We start from the raw sequence: 20,807 nt of genomic DNA, 5'->3' as shown, positions 1-20,807 counted from the left end.
TGCGTCTGCGTGGTTGATGGGATTAATGGCTCTGGGGGGAAAAAGGCTGTTGCTTACTGTTAATTTTTCTTTTAGCTACTATGCAGAGGGATTGCTGTGGCAGCGTAGTGACAACCTCTGCTTGAATCTCTGCAAGATGAGATATTAGCTGATTGGAAGTGTGGTCAATCAGAGGAGTCCTGCACCTGTATTGCCATTGCCTCCTGCTAATGGGAATTGCAGGCATGCGAACGCTGCCAGTGGTGCCGCCTGGGAGCAAAACAGCCCCCCTGCTCACTTTGCAGAAAGGCTTTTTGTCACTTGGACTTGAAAGAAAATCGCCATCTGCTAGAGGGTGGCGAGCCATTTGCTTCTCGCGAGGAAGCAGGTGTGTGCAGGATCGCTGCTGCGTGCTGCGGTGAGGCTCGGCTCCCTCGCGGCTCCGTGGTGCCTCTCTGACCGGCCGGCGAGAGGAGAAGGGTCAGTCTGTCTGGTAAAGCACCAGCCTGGGGACCAGGGTCTGGTCCTGGCTCTCCGACGTGATGCTTTAGCAACTGTCAGATGCAGACAGTAGTTTTTGGCAGCAGGCTTGAGGCATTACCGGTGTTCCCGTCAGAGTTACTGGGTAGTGAAAGCTGCTGCCAAGAGCAGTAAGGCCCAATAGGTGCCCATCACCACCTCAGGGTGGGCTTGAGGTTGTCGCTGCCAAAGTAACCGCTTCCTTTCAGTACCTTCTGGTTTGTGCTTCAGTCATTTTACCCCGAAATGAGATTAACGAAGCTGGCAATGATGGCACATCTTCTGGGCTATTGGGACTGGAAATAAATAACTGTGTTAGGATCAGACATTGTTAGGTTTGCAGGACACCGTGTCAAGGAAGCCCCTTCTCTTCTGCTGCTGCTATGCAGTCAGACACTCTCTTGTAATTATGATTTTGATGCTTGGCAGAGAAAGTTGTCTGGAAAGGAGCAGAGAGGAAGCGGGGAAACGGCCCTGCTTGTCTTCAGCTACACTCCGCTGAGCAGAGAGGCAGCTCACTGGGAGGGCAATCTAGCCCCATGAGTGACTGATGTATAACATCGCTCCCTCTCTGCGAGAGCGAAGCAGCCTCTGGGAGGATTTGTACCCGTGGAGGCAGGGACACCCAGCGTCCCTGCCTCTGAAGCTGCTCCGCGATACTTGGGGGCACCCTGAACTGCCCAGAGGCAGCTGAACTGCAGCAGGCACAGGACCAAATGCTTTTAAAAGTGTCTTGCAGTATTTCTTCAGCATTTAAAAATTGTTGTCCTTTCCTCTTCCTGTTGTCATTCCTGCATGTTTCCTGCTCAGGTCTCCTGTCAGAGACAGCTGTATACAAGCACCTGATTGAAAGTAGGGAGGGAACATGACCGTAGGTCGAACATCCTCTGTAAGGGCCTGCAGAGCAGGGACAGGGACAGCTTCCTGGGGGAGCAGTGGGCAACTATAGCACAGCGCGTCAGTGTGCACGTTGTCACCAACCTGGCTTGACTCTTAAGCTTATTCCTTGGCATCACTGGCTAATACGGCCTGATAATTTATTTCAGTGATCTTCAAGGTTCTCCCTCATTTTCCCTGTTTCTGTTCTTCCCACTTTTGTGCTCAATCCTTTATCACAGTAACTTCTCCTGTGGGGCAGGAGAGCAGGACACTCGTTTCCTCTGTACTGCTTAGCATTACGGAGAGTAGGGCATTACAGTTTTGCTTTGAAAGGTATTTCTTGCCTATCAAGCCTATTCATTGCAGACAGGGATCTCCTCCAGGATTGTGGCTCCAGGAGTTTGAGTCTTTCAACTGCACACATTGAAAAACTGTTAATCTAAATTCTGTTAGGAGAGCCTGTTGGTTCCCACCAAAATCAAGAAGGCTCCTGCATGAAGACCTGAAAGTAGAAATGGGCTCATGCCTGGTATTTAGCAGGCCTACTTGAGAAGTTTCGTTCTAAAGCAACCTTGTGTGTGTTGTGTGCATGTATGCAACAGCACCTTAAAAGCTGAAGGTGGTTACACAGAGTCTAAATGGAAATGTAAAAGTTTATCCTTGAGCAAGCTTCCTGGTGTTTGGCTTCCAAAGCCAGCAGAAAAGCTCTTGAGGGCTTAAGTGCTGGGGCATCTGCACGCTATAACATTGTACATGTGCAATAAACTGTGAAATTTAGACAATACTTTTTTCAGTTGATGAAATATTCAAGTGGGATGAAATAAAAGAAAAAGTCATTACCAAGCAAAATACTTGAGTGAAATATTCAGCAAGAAAGGACACTATCTGAACATTTGGATATTTACTTTTCCAGGAGCCTCTTGAAAGCAAAATGTGTTTTGTTAGCAAAATTATTTTTTCCTCTCTTGGGTGTCAGTAGTACTTTGTTTAAGAACTCTTCCTATAATCCAGTGTTTATTCTCAAGTTTATTATTGCATGGGGAATAGGGTTGCACAGACTGTTGTTACTGGAGAGTTGGTTTGTATCACCAAGCTGTCGGCACAGTTTTCTTTAGGCTCAATCATTTGATCTTTCAGAGAGTGCACATGAGTTTTCTTCATAATGTTGACAGCAGTCCTACAAATCTATCAATTCTGTCTCATCATCTTTTGGTCATAAATATCATTTGAGACTGGAAATTACATAAAAATAAAGGATGTTTACCCAGAGCAAAGGACTGATTCTTTGGCTGTAAAGCAGAATGTTTCTCACGTTGAATGATGACTGAGTGATCAGTATGTTTAGCTGGACCAGTTTGTTACAGGTGAAGGGGCTGCAGGGCAGGAGACACAAGGAAGTCAGGTCAGATGAAGGTTGCACGGTCTGTGGTTTCCATCTCTATTCATTAGCTCTGTGCAAAGTCATTATTCTTGCCTGTGATGAGGCCACCATGCAGCCTTTTCAGAAGCTGCTTCTCAGTCGGGTAGTGATGGCAAAGAGTGGCTCTGTAGCACATCTTCTCCCAGGATTACCTGAGACCTTCTCTTAGGGGAACCAGGATCAGGTCTCATCCCCTCACTGTCCCCACTTCTGGTTGAGGCGGGTACTCCGGCAGAGGTAATTGCTGATAGCCAGCAGATTGTCAGATCCGGTGCTAAGCAGAGATATAAAACACTTAGCACAATAGTTCTGATGATGAAAAAGCCTTGGGCACAGTTGCCAAAGCAGGAGTTGAGTTTGTGTGTACGTAACGAGCCAAGAGCCTTTGTGCAGGAGCACCGGTGAAGCGAATGGAGTAAAACCAAGAAGTAGGGGATGCAACATGATTTTTAGCTCCCATTTGTGTAAAGGTCTCTGAAATTCTTACAGTGAAAGGAGGAAGTTCTTTCATGAGAATAACCCCCCATACCACCAATGCCATGGTCTTTTTTTCATTGCCTGCTAAGGGTGGGAATGGAGCTGCACTTGCCGTAGTCCAGGCTGCAGTTGCTTTTGTGACAGTGGGTTATGAATCCACTGAAGCCAACGGGCTGCTTTTTGGATTTCCGTGGGTACTGCTGGGGTCAGAAACTGTTCTGCTGTGCCCTCCCTTACTGACACTTGGGGAATTCATGATTCAATACTAATTGTGCCAACTAGTGAGTATGTGTATCACTGTAATAGAAAACTCGGAGTGATGGATTACAAAAGGCACGTTCATTTACCTGACAAAGGTTGTCTATCTTGAATTATTTATGAGGTTTCACAGTGTGCTGGTAAATTTTGTAAAAGCAATGAAGTCCCGGTAATATGAGCCTCTTCACTGCAGCTTCTTGCTAGTAGAGCTTTTGCTAAGAAGGACTAGGAGGTGGGGGATGCAGGAGAAGGAAAAAATGGGGAGAGACTGGAGGAACAGAGAAAGGCTGCTGTTTTCACGTGCAAATGATGAGGTGTGCAGAGCAATGAAGTGTGAATTAGTTAGATCATGCTGTGCACTGGAGCAAAAATCTCTGTAGTGTGAGAAAGCAACTTGTGCCTGGGGGAAGGGTGGGGAGAAGGCTGGGGAGTACAGGTGCAAGGACGGAGAAGAGTGCAAACCTGGTGCCTGTGATACTGGCGGTCTCCTATCCATATGATTATTATTTTCGGTGAGAGTTTCCTCAAAGTCAAAGTGTGTACTCATTTCAGTGAGGTTTACTCTTCTGAGTGCCATCAGATGTGTAATCAAGGCTCAGGTTTGCTTTAAAAATGATTGTTTTCTTCTGTGTGTGGCTTTTGGTGGCTGAAAGGTTTGCAAGCGTGCCGTCGCTGACCGGTTAGAGCAGGGGTGCTGCTGTTCCCGGCAGCGTGGACGGGTTGAGCTGCCGTGAGAGCTTGTTTGCCCGTGAGCTGAAGGCAGTTGGGGTCGCTGGCGTGCTCGGTGGCTTCCTTGCGCTCTGGAGAGGGCTGTGGGCACAGCATTTGGCCGTGGACCACAGGTGTGTCCGTTCCCAACGTTGCTCTTGCGGGCTTTGGATTCCCCAGGTTCGGTCGGTGTTGTCCGGCAGTAAAAGTGAGGGCGACAGAGGTCAGGCGCTGGCCGAAGTGCCCTGGCTTGCCTGTGGCTCCTGCTGCAGCACCGTTTCCGAGCTGAAGAGCAGCGATGCGGCAGGCATGCGCCTGCCTACCTGACTCGTGAGTAGAGCCCCTCACCCCCTCCTGGCTCCCGAGCTTCTCAGCCTTCCAGGCACAAACAAAGTTACCCCGTAAGCTGTTAAATTGGTGGAAAGAATTGGGAGAGAGTGTTGAATCTATCTCCATTGAAGTGACAAATGAGGAAATGATTCTCTTTATAAATACCAATGCCTTTCAACACGTAACGGAGCTGGGGCCTGAAATTTTTCTCTTGTAGCAAGCTGCCAGTCCGTTTTGCTGTCAGGTTGTGTTTCTTCTCCAGTGGGCATTAAATATTCTTCCGTCCATGACACTATGGCATCTAGAGTCTGAGTTTGCATTCATCTCCCAAATGAGAAGCCAGAACAAGGGGCATATGTGTAAACGTTTTAAAGAGACTACCTTGTGTAAGCCATTTATGCTCCAAGAGATCTATAAAGCTCGCACTGATTTCATTTCCTCCGAATCAAAGAGAGATTCGTATATCTGAATTCTCAAATCTGTTAGACTTTATGCGATGATATCTTTTTCTCGTGGCCAGTGCTGATTTTCTCTGGTGTGGTACAGTGAGAGTGATGAATGCTGTGCCTCGTCTGCGTTTCTAACATACGGTGGGTTTCGTAGTCAGATTGTTAGCAGCTGGAACGTGGTCGCAGAGAGAGACACTCGCACACACTTAAGCCAAGCAAAGCAGCTAATGTGCAGCTTTCTCAGGTGTTGAACATCCAGTCAAATTCTGGGCGATGAGTGGTTGAACATCCGTTTATTGCTCCATAGCAAACTCAGCAGACCCAGGAGGAGCCAAAGTACCGTTTCCTCATGTCTGAGGTAGTCTTATAAATCAAAAGTCAGTACTAAACATTCACCGCAGAGTCCTGTTCTGGGGCTTGGCAGGGAAAAGACAACGTAGGGCGTACGCTTCCGTGAGGAATATGGGCTCATGTGCTTCAGGACCTCTGCAGAGGGAAGGGAAGCCCATTGCTTGTGTAAGAGTAAAGCTGCTGCAGCAGCTTGTCATGAGTAGCAGGGGAAAAAGGGTGGAAAAAACAGCAGTTAATTATTCAAGATCTGCAAGCTGAAAAGAGCTTCAGGATGATGAGCCTCCAGCTAGAGTTGTGCTGCAACTTCATGGGCAATGTGCTTTCAGCTCCTCCACTGCCTGCTCTGGGAAGGAGGGCAGATTACATGAGTATGAAAAAGCAGTATCTTGTCTTCAGGTGGCTCTCGTTTTTTATTTATTCTGCTTGCTTGCTTGCTAGGAAATCTTAATAGTTGTCAATCACTGACCAAACTGATGACATTATTTTGCCTTGCACAGAATGACAGCACTTTCAAGAGTGCAGGGCAAAAGAGCATCGGCTGAAAATGAGCCTTCTGTGCCCCCTCTATGCACAGCCACACATATTTTCATGCACCTCCTTGGCTCTGTTCTGTGGGACTGCTGGACTGCTGGTGATTGAGCCATTTTTCTGACATTGGTTTTATTACGATGCAGAAGAATTCACCACTGTTGGCCTTGCATGCTGTACTCTGCTACAGTTGTGTTAAATTTAAAAGCTGAGAAACATCAAAGAGTTTTCAAGATCCTGGGCCAAATTCATCTGTGATGTAATTGTGCTGAGACATATGAGATTATGCTAGGGATAACTTTAAAGCCTTTGTCTTCTAATTTTTCAATATGGTAGTGGCTGCAGTTACTTTTTATTTGATTTCTATTATGGAGTGAAGAAAAGGAATAAGTCTAATGCACCTACTACTTGCTCATGCTTTAGTCCCAGTTTCTAAATAATCACATTTAGTATCTGCCAGCTTGTCTAACCTGGCAACAAAAATGCTGAGTTGGCATTTTTGACATCAGTGCTGTCTTTTTGCCCATCACTTTAAGGCTAAATTGAACCCTTCTATGTCACTTGTTTTTACACAGAATCACAGAATGGTTGAGGTTGGAAGGGACCTCTGGAGTTCATCTAGTCCAACCCTCCTGCTCAAGCAGGGTCACCTGGAGCACGTTAGACAGGGTTGCGTCCAGGTGGATTTTGAATCTCTCCGGAGAAGGAGACTCTGCAACCTCTCTGGGCAGCCTGTTCCAGTGCTCTGGCACTCTCACAGTAAGGAAGTTCTTCTTCATGTTCAGATGGAACTTCCTGCATTTCAGTTTATGCCTGTTGCCTCTTGTCCTGTTGTTGGGCACCACGGAAAAGAGTCTGGCCCCATCCTCCTGACACCCTCCCTTAAGATATTTGTATATATTGATAAGATCCCCCCTCAGTCTTCTCTTCCCCAGGCTAAGCAGGCCCAGCTCTTGCAGCCGTTCCTCACAGAGCAGATGCTCCAGCCCTCTGATCATCTTCGTAGCCCTACGCTGGACTCTCTCCAGTAGCTCCATGTCTCTCTTGTACAGGGGAGCCCAGAACTGGATGCAGTACTCTGGATGTGGCCTCCCCAGGGCTATTTTTTGCTATGTTTATTTGTTTTATCTAGTTTTCCCTTTAGAGAAAAAGCTAACCAGCTCTGTCTTTCACTCCCACTGCCTGCTTGGTGCTGAGGAAGTTGTATCATAAGATGCAGCTCCTTCCATATCCCTAGATGCCACAAGTGAAAGCTCATTACCTGAACTTCCCTTCGCTTCCCTTGTGCTCCACACCCAGACACGTGGAGGATGAAGCAGCTCTAATAGCTGTCTGTGGCCAGGTATGAAAGGGGTCTGACAGCTACATCTTGATGCAGGGTCTTGTTTTACTGTTGTGTCTGCTGAGATAGATGATGCCTTTTTTCCTCTTTCTCAGAGCCCTGCAGTATCTTTTACACTGTGCTGTTCTGACAGCCTTGCTTGTGCCTCGTTTCCTCTGGAAGACACAGTGTTATCACGTTGGAGGTCAGATGGGATCCTGAGGCCAGGAACCTGCATGAAGAATTGCCTCTAGCAATGCTGGTGTGTGGGAGTCTTTTTTTTTTCCTCCCCTTTCTCTCCCCCTACCTTCCTCTTTTGACACTTCCTAGTGGAGCCTTACACTGAAAGCATTGCTGGTTCATGCAGTTTATGAACGTGATTATGTGTACTGAAAGCAGCCTTTTTTTATTTTATAAGAGCCACTTAATAAATGTCACTTATTCGGTGACTCTTAGGTAACTGAGTGCATGGCCTTCTCATCAGGAAGTGGCTGCCAGAACCTATCATGTTCTCTAGAGTCACAGCTGTGTGTTGGAAGAGTAGGTTTGCCAGTTGTCCAAAAAAGGTGGGGTTCTTTTAATGGTAGCTTGTGTGGTACTTGATTTTTTTTTATTTAAATCTACTATTCCTATGTTTGTACCATTTCAAAGATGTTATTAGATGCCATAAGGTAGAATTAGTATTCTTATATATGAAGTTTCTTCCAGAGAAAACTAAGAGACTGCAGAAATTAAAGATTTAGTAAATAGTACCCCTTCTTATAGAAAAGTACCAGGGTGGTGTGGGGAGCTGAAAGGGACGCTGCTGAGGGCTGCAGAAGAGGTGTTCCAATCTTTATGTATAACCTGAGGTCCCTGCTATATTCGGGCCACATATAATATGTGCACGTGAAATCTCTCTACCTGACAGCCTGTGCCGCCTTGGATGGGCGAAGGATTCCTGCTCAAAGCCTGGTGTTGAAGAGGTTGGGTGGAATCAGTGGTGGCAATAAGCTGATTCACTCTGTACTGGAGTGGGCAACTTTCAATGCTGAGTGAATGGCAATTTGTTGAAGTATTTTGAAGCTGGTGAAGTGCATTACATAGGAGTCAAGATCCAGTGATCCAAATGTAGACTATTCCAAGTCACTTAGTTAGTATTGGGTCTAAATATTCATATAAAGTTAACCTACCTTTTTCATTTGGCTTGCCTACAATATTCATTACCATGTCTTTCCTGCTCTTCAGTTTTTTTCTGCTGCTATGAGGTTTAGTTTAGTATTTACCTCCCAATAGTTCTGCATAGCAAAATGCTTGCATTACTGGCTGTGACCTCTAGTTAATCTTGAGGACAGATGCCTTTGCAGAGTCTTGAAAGATTTTGGCTTTTAGTAGCATGCTTGTGAGTGAAGAAAATGGCTTGAAGATTGTTGTGTGTTAATCTTGCCATGATGCCACAGCTTCTGTCAATATGCAGGTCAGAAAGATGCTTGTGACTGCAAGTGAAGGCAGATCCTGACTTTGGAAGAGTCTCAGCAAAGGCTTTGAGTTACGCCTTGGCTGGGGGGAAATCTACACCAGAGGAACTTGGCCCATTTTTCCAGTGCCAGGCTTATCTTCCAGTTGTTCTCTTATCCCTAACTGATTTTCTGGCCTACCTTCTATCAATTACAAGTTAAAAGGTGACTGGCCTGTCAGTCTTGGCTAGCATTAGGAGCAAATCTTCAGGCAGTCTGTGCCTTAGGATCATTCCCTGAGATGGATAAATCCTTCATGGAGTCCTTCAGGTTGTCGTTGTTCCCCACTCTTTTGCAACATGAGCATCTTGTCCTGCTCTCTACTCTCCACTCCTTCAGGCTTTTTTGTGCTCTCTTTGTAGTAACATTTGCATTTCACCTTTGCTCATTTTGCCTTTGAAACTAAGGCTTCAAGGTCTCCAGCATGTCAGCTGTGGAGCAGGAAATAGATGCCAGATCACGTAATTCCTACTCATCTGTTCCTTTGAATGAACCTCTGCTCTTCATCTCAGAATGAGTGTTTCTCCTGCTATTTGCTAACAAGACATTAGATTCAACTATGAAATGTAGCCAGGAGGATTTGGGCTCCGAGAAGAATGCCTTTCCCTTTCTTTAGTGTTGGAATAATGAGAGCTGTCCCTGTGGGTCAAAAGGCTCCTCTGCAGGGCAGTAGTCTGAACATTAGAGTTTGGACCGTGCCATTCTGGCATGGCTCTGAGAGAGCCTGCTGCCAAATGCTTAGTGTGCCTCAACGTTGGGATTTTGGAAATGAAACGGGTGCCCTCTGTGGTATATGCCCTCATGCATTTGGCTACTTCTGCTGTGTAAATTATGACCAGGCACCTTTCCCAAGAAATGCTCTTCTTAAAATTACATTTCATGCTGATGGTGCACTCATTTGGGATTGGATCGCTCTTGTGCTTGTTGCCTTCTCAAGGCAAACACTTGCTGTTGGAACTGGTTATTGGGGGGAAGTGTAGAGCAGCAGCTCCTGACCATCCCTCAGATGTTTGTCCCTTTGCATGGTATCTGAGATATCATCTGAACATTTCCCACTCTGTGTGTGTCTGAGAGAGGAATTCTAGAGACCATTAAGCTGGGTAATTTACATGCTTCTTGAGCCTGTGCCTAGGGAAATATATTTCACAGGTAATTTCAAATCTCTTGGCGTGTGGAAGAAGTCATTATTCTAAATAGAAAGGGGTTGATGATGTCATAAGACCCGTTGAGAGGACTACATTAAAGACTTTCTTTTTTAAAATCTTTTACAGAAAAGAGTCCTGGGTATTATATTCACAGGAATTTTGGATGCCCGATATTTTTGATTTTAATGTCAGTGCTCATTTATAAAAGCAGGAGAGCGAATTATCTAGTAATCTTAGGTTTCAGTTACATGTGTGTGTGAGGGCTGGGAGAAGTACTGTGGAGCATCAGTATGTATGTGACCTTCCTGCTTTGGTTCTTGGATGCTGTCTTTGAAGTGTGGGCATCAAGCTTAGTGTCAGGAGGTTTGGAGTTGTAATCTTGGCTATGCTACTCGAATACGTCTGGATTTGGGAATGCTGTTTTACTTCTGTAGCTCATTTCTCCCTCCCTGAAAAAAGGGGAGAAATATTTGTTAGGCATGTTAGGAGGACGTGTCAGTGTTCATCAGTCCCTTGGACATGATGTTTGATGGACTTCTGCAGTATCTGTGCTGTATTTAACCAGGATATTGAAATAATGCGGGAAGGGAATATGGACAGTAACCACAATTGTGCACTCCCAACTCTGCCTCGCTGCTGGTTGATTAGCTTGAGGCGTTTGGCGAGGAAAGGGATGCAACTGGGCCTTGGCTTCGGTCAGATTTCCTAGTGACTGTTCCCTCTTAAAGAGAAGGCAGCTTGTTACAGAGTGGTGGTTTTCGCACAAGGGGAAATCTATGGGTGCTCCAGCACAGCACCCTCAGCTCCTCCAGGACAGGAGGTGCGTCCCTTTAGGCATGGAAAGCTGGCTGCTGTAGCAGATGGGGAAGCTGATCCTGATGGACCGCTGACCTGAGTCTATATGGCAAATCGTGCAGAACTTGTGCATACGTCCAGTGTGGTTCGGTGCTCTCAATTTCTATGTGCTTGTTTTCTTTTTCAAAGGAAAGACTATATGTATTTGTTCCTCCCTGTGGAGGGAGCAGCATTTTCCCCGGCTGGTGGGGGAAAGGAGAGATGAGGAGGCCTGTGACCTGTGAAAGCTGACAGTTTCTGTAGCGCTCTGAATAATGCAGTGGCACTGGGACAAAACTTCCACGCTTTGATCATCCCTCCTTCAGCGTGTCTGGATGCCACCTTACAACAGAGAAGGTACAGCAGACAGCTCCTAAATGTTTATCAAAAAGCAGTGAGGTAATGGCATAAAATGCAGTAAATTAATTTTTTTGAAGTGCTCTCCACTCCCACCTCCTTTTTCTTTCATTGCTGAAAAGGAGCAATACAATGAGCAGCTTCTGGAAATGAAGGCGACTGCATGTGAAATAACAGGGTTCCGGGTGTTTGGCTGGTGAGAGATGCAATGAGTGAGCATCACTAAATGCTTTATAATAACAATGATTACAACACTCTCTGTTAGGAGCCAGGAATCTCTCAGGTGGGGGAATAGGAGAGGAGTTGTTTAAGGTGGAGGCTTTAACTAGACAGACATCTTGTGACAGAGATGACCAGAAAGCCTCCAAGGAATGTCGTGGACCATTCTGTGACTGAACATCCCAGGAGACTTGAGATTAACATATTTAGAGTTAGGCTGAAGAATAATGGCAATAGAGGCCCCAAAATAGCTCTTGTAACAGAAGGTCCTTTGTGGCAGAGGTTAATGGCATCTTTGCTTGGTAATGGAGAGAAGTTGTAGATGCAAAGCCACCGTAGGTCCAGCTAGTCATTAGTCTTCTATGAGACTCCTTAATAAAGCTTGCATGTTAGTGAGAGGATTCTTCATTGCATGCTTAGTCTCGTGCTGATTAGCTGAAACCTACTGGGAAGGGTAGATGCTGAAAGTAGTCCTGCAGCACCCTGTGGCTAGTAGGGGTTACCCAGCTTGCCATTTTCAGCCTTGCCTGCAGCTCTTCATACTGGAATGATTCTTCCTGGTAGCGACACCATCTTTGGGTCAAGTATTCCTGTGCAAGCAAGATCACTTTGGAAAGCTATTTCTTGCCTGAGGCTGTGGCCACTCCCTTTATTTCCTAGTTGCCGCTATAGCATAAGTTCTCTCCCACATCCTCTAAACAGAACACCCCAAGAGATGATTGCAATGTATGTACTTAAAACTCCACTCCAGCCCTCTGGAGAAGGCTCTTCAATATCAGGCTTTGCTTTGGATCTGGACCAGACTTGTTACGTAAATGACCCAAGCAAGGGGGGCTGTTTTGCCTTGTACAATATCTTACTATTTACATCACCAGGAGGTAGCTGTTGTGAAGTATTCAAAATATTTAGAAAGTTGAAGTCTTGCAGGTGTCTGAATCAACCATTATGCTGTGGCTAAGCAGCAATATAGGAGCACAGGGCAACTCTTAATGTCTCATCACACAGCTGTTTGCGTATGCTTTAGATGACAATGTTCTCATGGCAAGAGATACAGAAGGATTACCCAAACTAGCCGTCTCTGACGTAGTCAGATGACAACTTTGCTAGTTCTCCAGGCTGTGAAGAAAACTCTCTGATCCCCAACTGAAGGTGCAAATCCTGTTAAGAATAGTTATATGGTCTGTTGGGGTAGTTCAGTCCAACGTCTGGTGAGGATTTACTGGAATGAACAAGAAAATGTAACAATCTATCCTACTTCTCCCAAGAGAGTCATGAATTATACACAGAATAAACAAATAACCTGATATGTCTGTCATTATATCATAAAGGCCTTTAATAATTCATGCAGTTTGCAAAATCCTCACTAAGACCTACCCTCTGTAACCTTATCTTCACAGTGGGGGATGGCATCTCTTCAGCTTCTCCACTCAGATTGCATCTGTAAAACAGAGAAGGCGTCAGCAAGGAGGAAGGTGTTTAATCTTAAAACTTATCTGTATAATGGGTTGCAAAGCAGTGTGCAAGAATTATCAGCTGCTGGGTCTCCAGAGATGCTGTACATGACAAGTGGCTGCACTGGGTGAAATTTATCCAGGTAGTGTGCTTAATAAAACTGACACCTATTCACTTCTTTATTAATTCATTATGCTTCAAGTCCAAATTTGTGACAGGCTTTGAGATGAGGAGTGCAGTTCTAATTCTGTGTGATAAGAGCACAAACATGGGAGAACCCCACGGGCTTCTGTTGCTCCTGATGTGCATCAGCAAGCATGTGATAGAAATCTGGTTTCAATATGTAAACTGAGCAAAAAATCAAAGCTGTGTAAGAAGAGGGGAGAGTAAGGCCTACAGCTAGTTTTGGCTCCAAACAAAGCAGGTAATTAGTTTGGATAATAGATTGCTAATATTAACAAAATGCAGCTCTAGGGATGAGTAGCCATTGCCTTTAGCTTATTTTGCTTGTGTTACCGTCCTGAAGAGCCTTGCTTGCCGTGCTTCTGCCACCATCAAAGGAGGTGTCAGAGTATGTGAGCTACCTGGTAATGTTTCCATTCTCAGGAGCCATCCCCATCCCCCGTCGTGGCATAGGGCAGTTGATATGGGTCTCTAGGAGTAGCTAGTTTATCCCCATTGCAAGGCAACAAGATTTACTGCTGGAAGGAGTAGGCTAGACTGTCTGCCTAGCAGAGGACCTCTAGCTGAACTTCCTTCTGTGCTGTCTGAAAATAGCCAACTAGTCAGCTGTTTCGTAAGATGCCCAATTCTGCTTCTTAATTTATGCATGTTTTTCATGCACTTGGGGTTCCTCATGTGGAGGCCATTAAAGTGCTAGTATCCTTCATAGGATGGTGCATCATTGAGGGATGGCCTACAGAGGAACTCTAGGCTGTTAAGGCTGGGAGGAACCGGATGATGGAGTCTAGGGCTGAAAGAGCTTTTTGAGAAAGCTCTCCTTTCTGCGTCACTGTCTGCAGAAGATGTTTACTGCGACTGCTTTGCCATTTGTTCCTTTTATTGCTGTATCAATGAGAAGCACGTGCATAAGTGTGATCAAAAGAATACAGTGACTGCATGGGGGCCTTTGCAGTACTGCTGGGCAAATGTACCAGCTAACACATTCAGTGACTTTCTCCTCTTTCTGTTGGCAAATCATCTAAAAGCAGATTGCGATTTTCCTCAAACCTACTCTTATTCTTTAAATTATTCACTGAATTATCCTTTGGCCTCCAGCTCCTTTGCATATCAAATACTCGAAATCAGCTTTTTGTAAAGTTTGAAATTCAAGATATTTTGATTGGACACACAGCTCTCAAAGAATAGTTACCATGGTTCTTTGTCGTATGGAGAGGACATCTCAAGTGGGGTCCTGCAGGGATCTGCCCTGGAACTAGTATTATTCAACATTTTCATTAATAAATTAGGCAATGGAATAGGGGGATATGCTTATGAAATTTGCAGATGAAACTGAGCTAGGAGGGGTTGGATGTACTTTGGAAGGCATTATCAAAATTCAAAATGATCAAGAAAAATTGAACAGAGTGCCTGATCTCAGCAACTGAAATTCAGTGTAAACAAACACAAAATGTTATACTTAAGAAGGATAAATCAAATGTACAAATACAGAGTAAAGAATATTTGTCTGGGTACTAGAATAGCATTTAAAAAGAGAATTGTAGTGGATCACAAACTATGAGTCAACAAAGTGCTGTTGTTGCAGGGCACACTCGTTCTGCAGAATGTAGTAGCTTCCTGGGCAAAACTGGGGAGCTGATTATTCCTCCTTGTGCTAGGTTTGGCTTCTGCTGGCATACCTAGTCAAAGTTTTGGCATGGGCTTTAAAGGACATAAACTACAGAGAATCCAGAGGAGGGCACAAGAATGCTGAGATGTTTAGAAAACAGTGCAAAGGAGGAACAACTCAAAAAGCCTGGGTACTCCAGGGACGTTTGAATCACCTTGTTGGTGGTTTTAAGGAACAGGTTAGACCCAATACTTCATGTGGAGGGCTTAGATGTTTAAGTGTCCCAGTGCAACTAACTGTGGAAGAGGAATTCCTGAAGACCCCGCCAGCCCACATTTCTATGAGCGATTGAACACCTCAGTTTTATTCTGTTTCCCAATAGATGGGGTTCAGCCATTAATGGCTATGCTTCTGTTCTCCAAAACTGAAATTGTATTTAAGAACATTTTTTCCTGCTGTTTTAACTCTAGTTGGTGACAAGTTGGTGGTTGCTGTTAGTGTTCCCATAGGTACCTACAGCAATATTTGTACTCAAGAACTGTTAATGAATCACACATTCTGCTTACTGTCAGGCTGCTTTCCCCTCACTTCTTGCACAGCTTTGTTGTTTGGGTTCAAAAAATTCCCTACTCAGTTATCCTTTTTCTTGTTTTGTAATACTTGTTGGATTGTTAAATTGGGATCAGGATGGATCTGGCAGGGGATTTGGTGCTTGCTTTTATTGTGAGACACGTTCTGCTGGAAAAATTGGAACAACAAGGCAGACAAAAGATAGGACAAAGAAACAGGTACAAAAAGTTAATGTTTGAATCAAGGGGAACACAGCAACTTGGTGATAGAGCTGAATGTAGATGACACTGTCCCACTATCATTCCTCTTCTTGTTTCTTTAAGATCTTCCTTGGGATATAGTTTAAATATTCCTTTATCCTTTCCTTCACTTACTTAATAATGTCTGAGATGCTTCTTTTTTTTGTTTTTTTTTTTGAAGTTATTATTATAGGGGAGACCAGATGGTAGAGGTGAATATTATCTTGACAAATATTAAGAAAAGACTAGTCCAGCAAAAACTTTTTCCCATTCCTCCTTTATAAACACCTGTGCACATCTTTTACATTAAAAATGAGTCATAAAAAGATGGTGTGGGAGGTTTGATAATATCTAGAAGCATGGTCAGTAATTTATTCAGCTATTTTTTTTAGAAACTGGTACTGTATGGAAGTTCTATTTTTAAAAAAATAGCAATTTGTTTTTTCTTGACATGTAAATATTAGCTCGTGTGGGGCTTTACAGCCTAGGTATGTAAGAAATGAAGAATACTCGGAGGGGCACATGCGCACACAGATGCATGCAGCATTATAGTTAAAGGATTAAGCATCTTGAAGGAATAAGCCAATTAAAAGAAGCTCCTGCACAGCAAAAATTAGGCAACACAGTAATTAATAACCTTATTAAATAGCAATATTTGGGCACTGAACCAAAGCATATGAATAAGAGTGAAGCATTCTTGGCTGAACATGCTGCATGAAGTGTAGACGCTTGTACCAAACGCTCTCTGAATAAGCTCTGGGGCAGTGTATCCACTTAGCAAGTAGTTTTTCCTCTTGTCCTTTCATCTTTGCGTGAATCTTTCTCTTTTTTGGGGGGCCAGCAAGGTGGCAAGAGAAGAGGACTGAGTCTTCCTTTTCTTTCTTAACATCTTCTCTTTTCCATAGCCAAACAAGAAATTTCGTAGGCCGCTTAAAAAATAGCACCCACAAATACTAAAGCACGTAGGTAGCTCATTTTCTTCCCTTTAATTTCTCCTTCCCTAAGTGAGAGGTAACTTGCAATGAGAGTAATATTCATCAGTGATTTGTGGGCTGCCAGATGCACCTCCAGGAGCAGGCAGGGGTTGCCTGCACCTTCCCAGATGGTGTCCTGCAGAGGCAGTAGGCAGCTGGGGAGAAGCAGCGGAGAGTGCTAGCTGGGCTGGACGGCCCCGCGATGCGGCTGCTGCGGTTCTGGTCTCAGCCTAGCTTGGGCACCTCTGCGTGAAACTGCCTTGCCCACTTCTCGGGTGGTAACCACAGTCTACGACGGGTCCCGGCCAGTGGCTCCCAGGTCCCCCGGGCTGGTGAGGAGCAGCGTGACCCCGGGCTGGGCGGCAGCGGTACGGTCTCGCAGCGCCGGTTTAAGGCTGTCAGCGCGTGGCTTGTTTTGGTGGATTGTCTGTAAATGTCTTGAGCTGCTGTACAGCAAACCAGTATTCCAGAGTGCCATCTGTTGTGTGCAGAAGGGTGGGAGGATGTGGGCCAAGGACAGCCTGTCTCTTGTCTTTCCAGGCAATTCTCATTTTCTTCCAGTGCCCCAGGGGTAGCTGGAGCAGTGGCTAAGCCTCACAAACCAGAGATTGCTGTAGACACGCACAAGTCTCTGGGACCGCTCGGCTCATCTAAAGTAGGAAACGTGTCCTGAGCCTAAGTAAGGCTTTCCATGACCGTGGCAGCGGCCAGACAGAGGTGCCCATTGAGCAGGAATGGGACAGAGGAGCTCTTCTGCTTCCTGGGTGAGACTGCAGCAGGGAGCTGTCTCCTCATGTGCTCTCATCACGGTAAATATTTCTGAAGCTCTGCCTCTGGATCTATTTTATCTCATCTTTTACAAAAATCAAATATGCAAATTATCAAATCAATTAGCATTTTTGCAATTTTCTGTGGAGAGACTATGATAAATGGTGTTGTGTTTTCAAAAAAGACTTAGGTCCCTTGTTACATGCTGCACAGGATGTTATAAAATGTACAAGGGAAGGAAACAAAAACGCTTGTTTAACACAAGAGTTTTCAACATATAACCTGAATGTGTGTGTGGTCACGCTTGCGCGTTTGACAGTACTGAAGTAACGTGGGTTGGAAGAGACCTCGAGGCCCCCTACTCAGAGCCGGGTCAGCCGAGATGATGGGGGTTAGTGGGATCAGCCGTGCATGTCACTGCTAAAGAGGGGCTATGGGATAGCGGGGCTGCCAGGCTGCCTTGTGTGCGGTGCTTGTTGCTAACCAGGCACCAAAAAGCATCCCAAAAACTCAGGTTCAAAGGTTTCCTCCTCCTCCACGTTAGTTCATTACGGAGGGCATTAAAGTGGCATTCAATTTAAGGCAGAGACTGAGCGCGCTGCTCATAAAGGGGACCTGGTGGCTTTCGGTGAGCGGCATTGCATCCGTGCCAGTAAATGCATCAGCTGTTTTCTTTCTGCTTTATTTGTAAATGCCATTTCACAAGAGCAGTAAGGCACTCCAGGCCGCGTGTTTCGAGGAGTTATCGCTCCTCAAGCCCTGTAACGCCACCTGAGGCGTGCAGTAATGGCCCGGGAATGCAGTCACTGTCATGTCTTATTGCTTACGGCTTCTGTATGAGACTTGCTTCAAAGGGAAATCTCTATGTGCATAATGGGCTATCAGTTTCTTTACCTTTTCATCCTTGCTATAGTCGTTTTCCATAAAATTTTAAGCGTGGTGGCCATGGGAGAGAAGCAAGAGGCAGAAGGTCAACTGAGATGGAATAATAATGGATTTTATCCTTTCTTTTCCCCCCACTTCCTTTCTTTTTCTTGGCAAATGAGAGATGAAAAATCCGAATTCCAGGATGTGGCCTGCTCCAGGCATTTCCAGGCACTGATGTTACTAAAGCCACAGTGATATAGTAATGAGTGAATAAGCAAGGTGAGATATACGCAGGGGCTTTTGCCAATGGTATGATGTTGTTAAAGGATGTGCTTGTTAGGAAAAAAAAACAATGTTTTCCCCTTCTGGCCAGAGTTACTGTATAGCCATACTACACCAGGAGGAAAACAGAAGCTGCTTCTGCTGTTACTCATTTAATTTGGGAAATCTGGTATCAGCCATGCAGAAGAAGCCCACCCCCCACCCCCATACACACACTGTTTTGGTAGCGTACAAACTTAAAGTTTGCACTGCCAGACTTACCAGTACTCTCTGAGACTAGTCTCATCTTGGATAAGTGCTGCTGGTCAGTAAGGTTGAAGGCCAGGTGACATCTAACCTGGGGCTGACAGGCAAGGCTGCACGGTTAAAGTGAGTTGAATTTTGCCATAAAAGCAAATTCCACTGTTTCTCATGAATGAAAAATACAATGCCTTTTCTCTGAAATAGTATTTCTTCTTTGCAGGGGAGAATAAGCATTAAAAAATATTTTTAAACACCTGCTAATTAAGCTTTAATTTAAAATCCAAGTCCTTTATGAAGCTGAGTGCTCGGTGTCTCTTCCTTCTATGTATCCTGATTGCTTTTAAAAGCAGAGTCATAGCATTGCCTCTGCCTTCCTGTAAAACTAATCCTTTCTGAAGGCTTCTCTGTACGTTGGAAATGGAGCAATTTTTAGAGTTGATGGATGCAAGTCAAGATGGACTATAATTTTCATTTCCTTTTGGGATATAGATATTGCTAGAGGGGACTGACGCAGGCCACTAACTGGGCTGATGTTTTAGGTAGCTAGAACTTAAGGAGAGGTGTTGGCTCCATATGGTCTTTACAGGATTCCTTAGACCTGTGGCTGAGCGTGAGCATAAATTGGTTTCTGCCCCCTGCCCCCAGTTCCCTGGACAAACTGGAAAAAAAAATCACTTTTGGGGGGCGTTAAAACATTCTAAAGTGCATGACTTAAGTAATTGTATGAGGAACTTTGGCCAACCTGAATAAACCTTTGATGGCAAATAAAATATTTAACTGGAGGAAAAAAGAAAAAAAATCATCCAGCTCTGCTCGTGACTCTCTGACTTTATGCTGACAGCTCCTAAGGCTTAGCTTCCCCTATTTCAGAAGAAAGGAAGGTTTGCTGGTTCCTTCACCCATCCGCTTGAATCTCCTCTCCTCCCCGGTAGAGCTCCCAAGGGAAAAGAAGCAGCATTACCTCTGGGAGGACATTAGATCTGTGTGTTGGAAACGGGGTTTTTCAGCATAACTTATTCTGAAGATTTGGCGTGTGCAATTAAATCTTGTTTTCATCCACAGCCTCATGTGTTATTAACTGGCATGGTTTTTGCCTGCGTGAGTAACACACATCTGCCAGTCCCTTCCTCTGTCTCGTCTCCCCGCTCCTCCCGAGTGATGCTTCAGCTTCTCTCAGTGGGAAAGCGGTGGTGGTCTTGGGCACGTTTCTGCCTTTGTATTTGTGCCCAGCGTTCACCCTTTTGGGGCCATGCTGTCCAGTTTGGTCCGAGTCCTCTGTGGTTATGTTTCTTAGATGGGTTCCTCAGGTTCTAGACTACCAGGAGAGCTGCTCTGGTTTAGGGCAGGCAGCTGGGGAGCGTACCTTCTCTGCAGAAGGCAGGAAATCATTCTGCAAACCGAACCCAAGTGGAAAAACCCTACCCGTTCTCCTCCCTCCCTGTTCCTTCAACAGCCACGTAATCCTCTCTGCCGTGCTGCGGGCCCCTTAGTTTCCCTTAGCTTCTGTTCTTTCTCTTCCTGCCCTGCTTTTTCTCCGGTTTAGAGATGGATGGTGCTGTGGAAAGAGATCCAACTATGGTAATAAGTAGGCTAGAGGCAACCTAGCAGTGCTCTTCCAGGCCAGATGGGAGACTTGACATTTGCGTGGCCATGGACTGGAGTCTGGCAATCGCATTAAAAGGAGAGTTATGAAGTTCTGTGGATTTAGAAGAGTTGTTGTTGTTGTTTCCACTCAGAATTATTGCTGTAAGTGAAAATCTATGTGCTTGTTTATCGGAGAGTGTTTTGGGCACGCTGGAAGGACGGGCAGTCGGATCCTCTGCCGTACAGGGACCAGGATGAATGAGATGCCATGTGCTCCGTGTGGCAATTCCTGGCCCTTTCCACTGCCCGAGAAGCAGCTTCGCCCCCAGCGGACCTGGCAGAGCTGACGTTTGGCTCAAGTTGAGCTTAACTCCAGGTCCAGAGCAGCCGAGCCCCGGGGCGCTCGTGGCCCTGCGCTGGGCTCCTGCCCGCGCCCGGGTTGCTCTCGCTGCGTTGCGGCAGCGCAGCAGGGCGTTGCGATGTGCTGCGTTGCCGCGGCAGGGCGGGCGCCTCGCATCCTGTTGTTCGTTTGCTCTTTGCCGAGGTGCCACACAGAGGCAATAAGCTGTTTTTTGGCACCAGAAGCCAGACACCACAGCACCTCAGCCTTGCTCGATCGCTCTAGCCTAATATAAGCAGCAGCAGATAATTATTTAAAAAGGGGGGGGGGGAAATGCACCTTGCAATCTTTGTTGTACCTTTTCTCCCTTTTCTCTCTATGGTGCCTCGTGCATAAATTTGGAAGCCTAGCAGTTTATAACGTGCCCCC

General features: G+C 45.5%; 1 protein-coding gene across 2 annotated transcripts in view; it reads left to right on the top strand.

The window, feature by feature from the left end:
- Positions 1 to 20,807, top strand: part of CACNA2D2 (calcium voltage-gated channel auxiliary subunit alpha2delta 2) — a 210,010-nt gene that overhangs the window by 3,353 nt on the left and 185,850 nt on the right. The gene's annotated exons all lie outside the window — the stretch shown is intronic.

The sequence above is a fragment of the Rhea pennata genome, chromosome 12 (genome assembly GCF_028389875.1).
Source record: "Rhea pennata isolate bPtePen1 chromosome 12, bPtePen1.pri, whole genome shotgun sequence".
NCBI lineage: Eukaryota > Metazoa > Chordata > Aves > Rheiformes > Rheidae > Rhea > Rhea pennata.
Note: the sequence above shows the minus strand (reverse complement) of the source record. Positions and strands in the feature narration are given on the sequence as shown.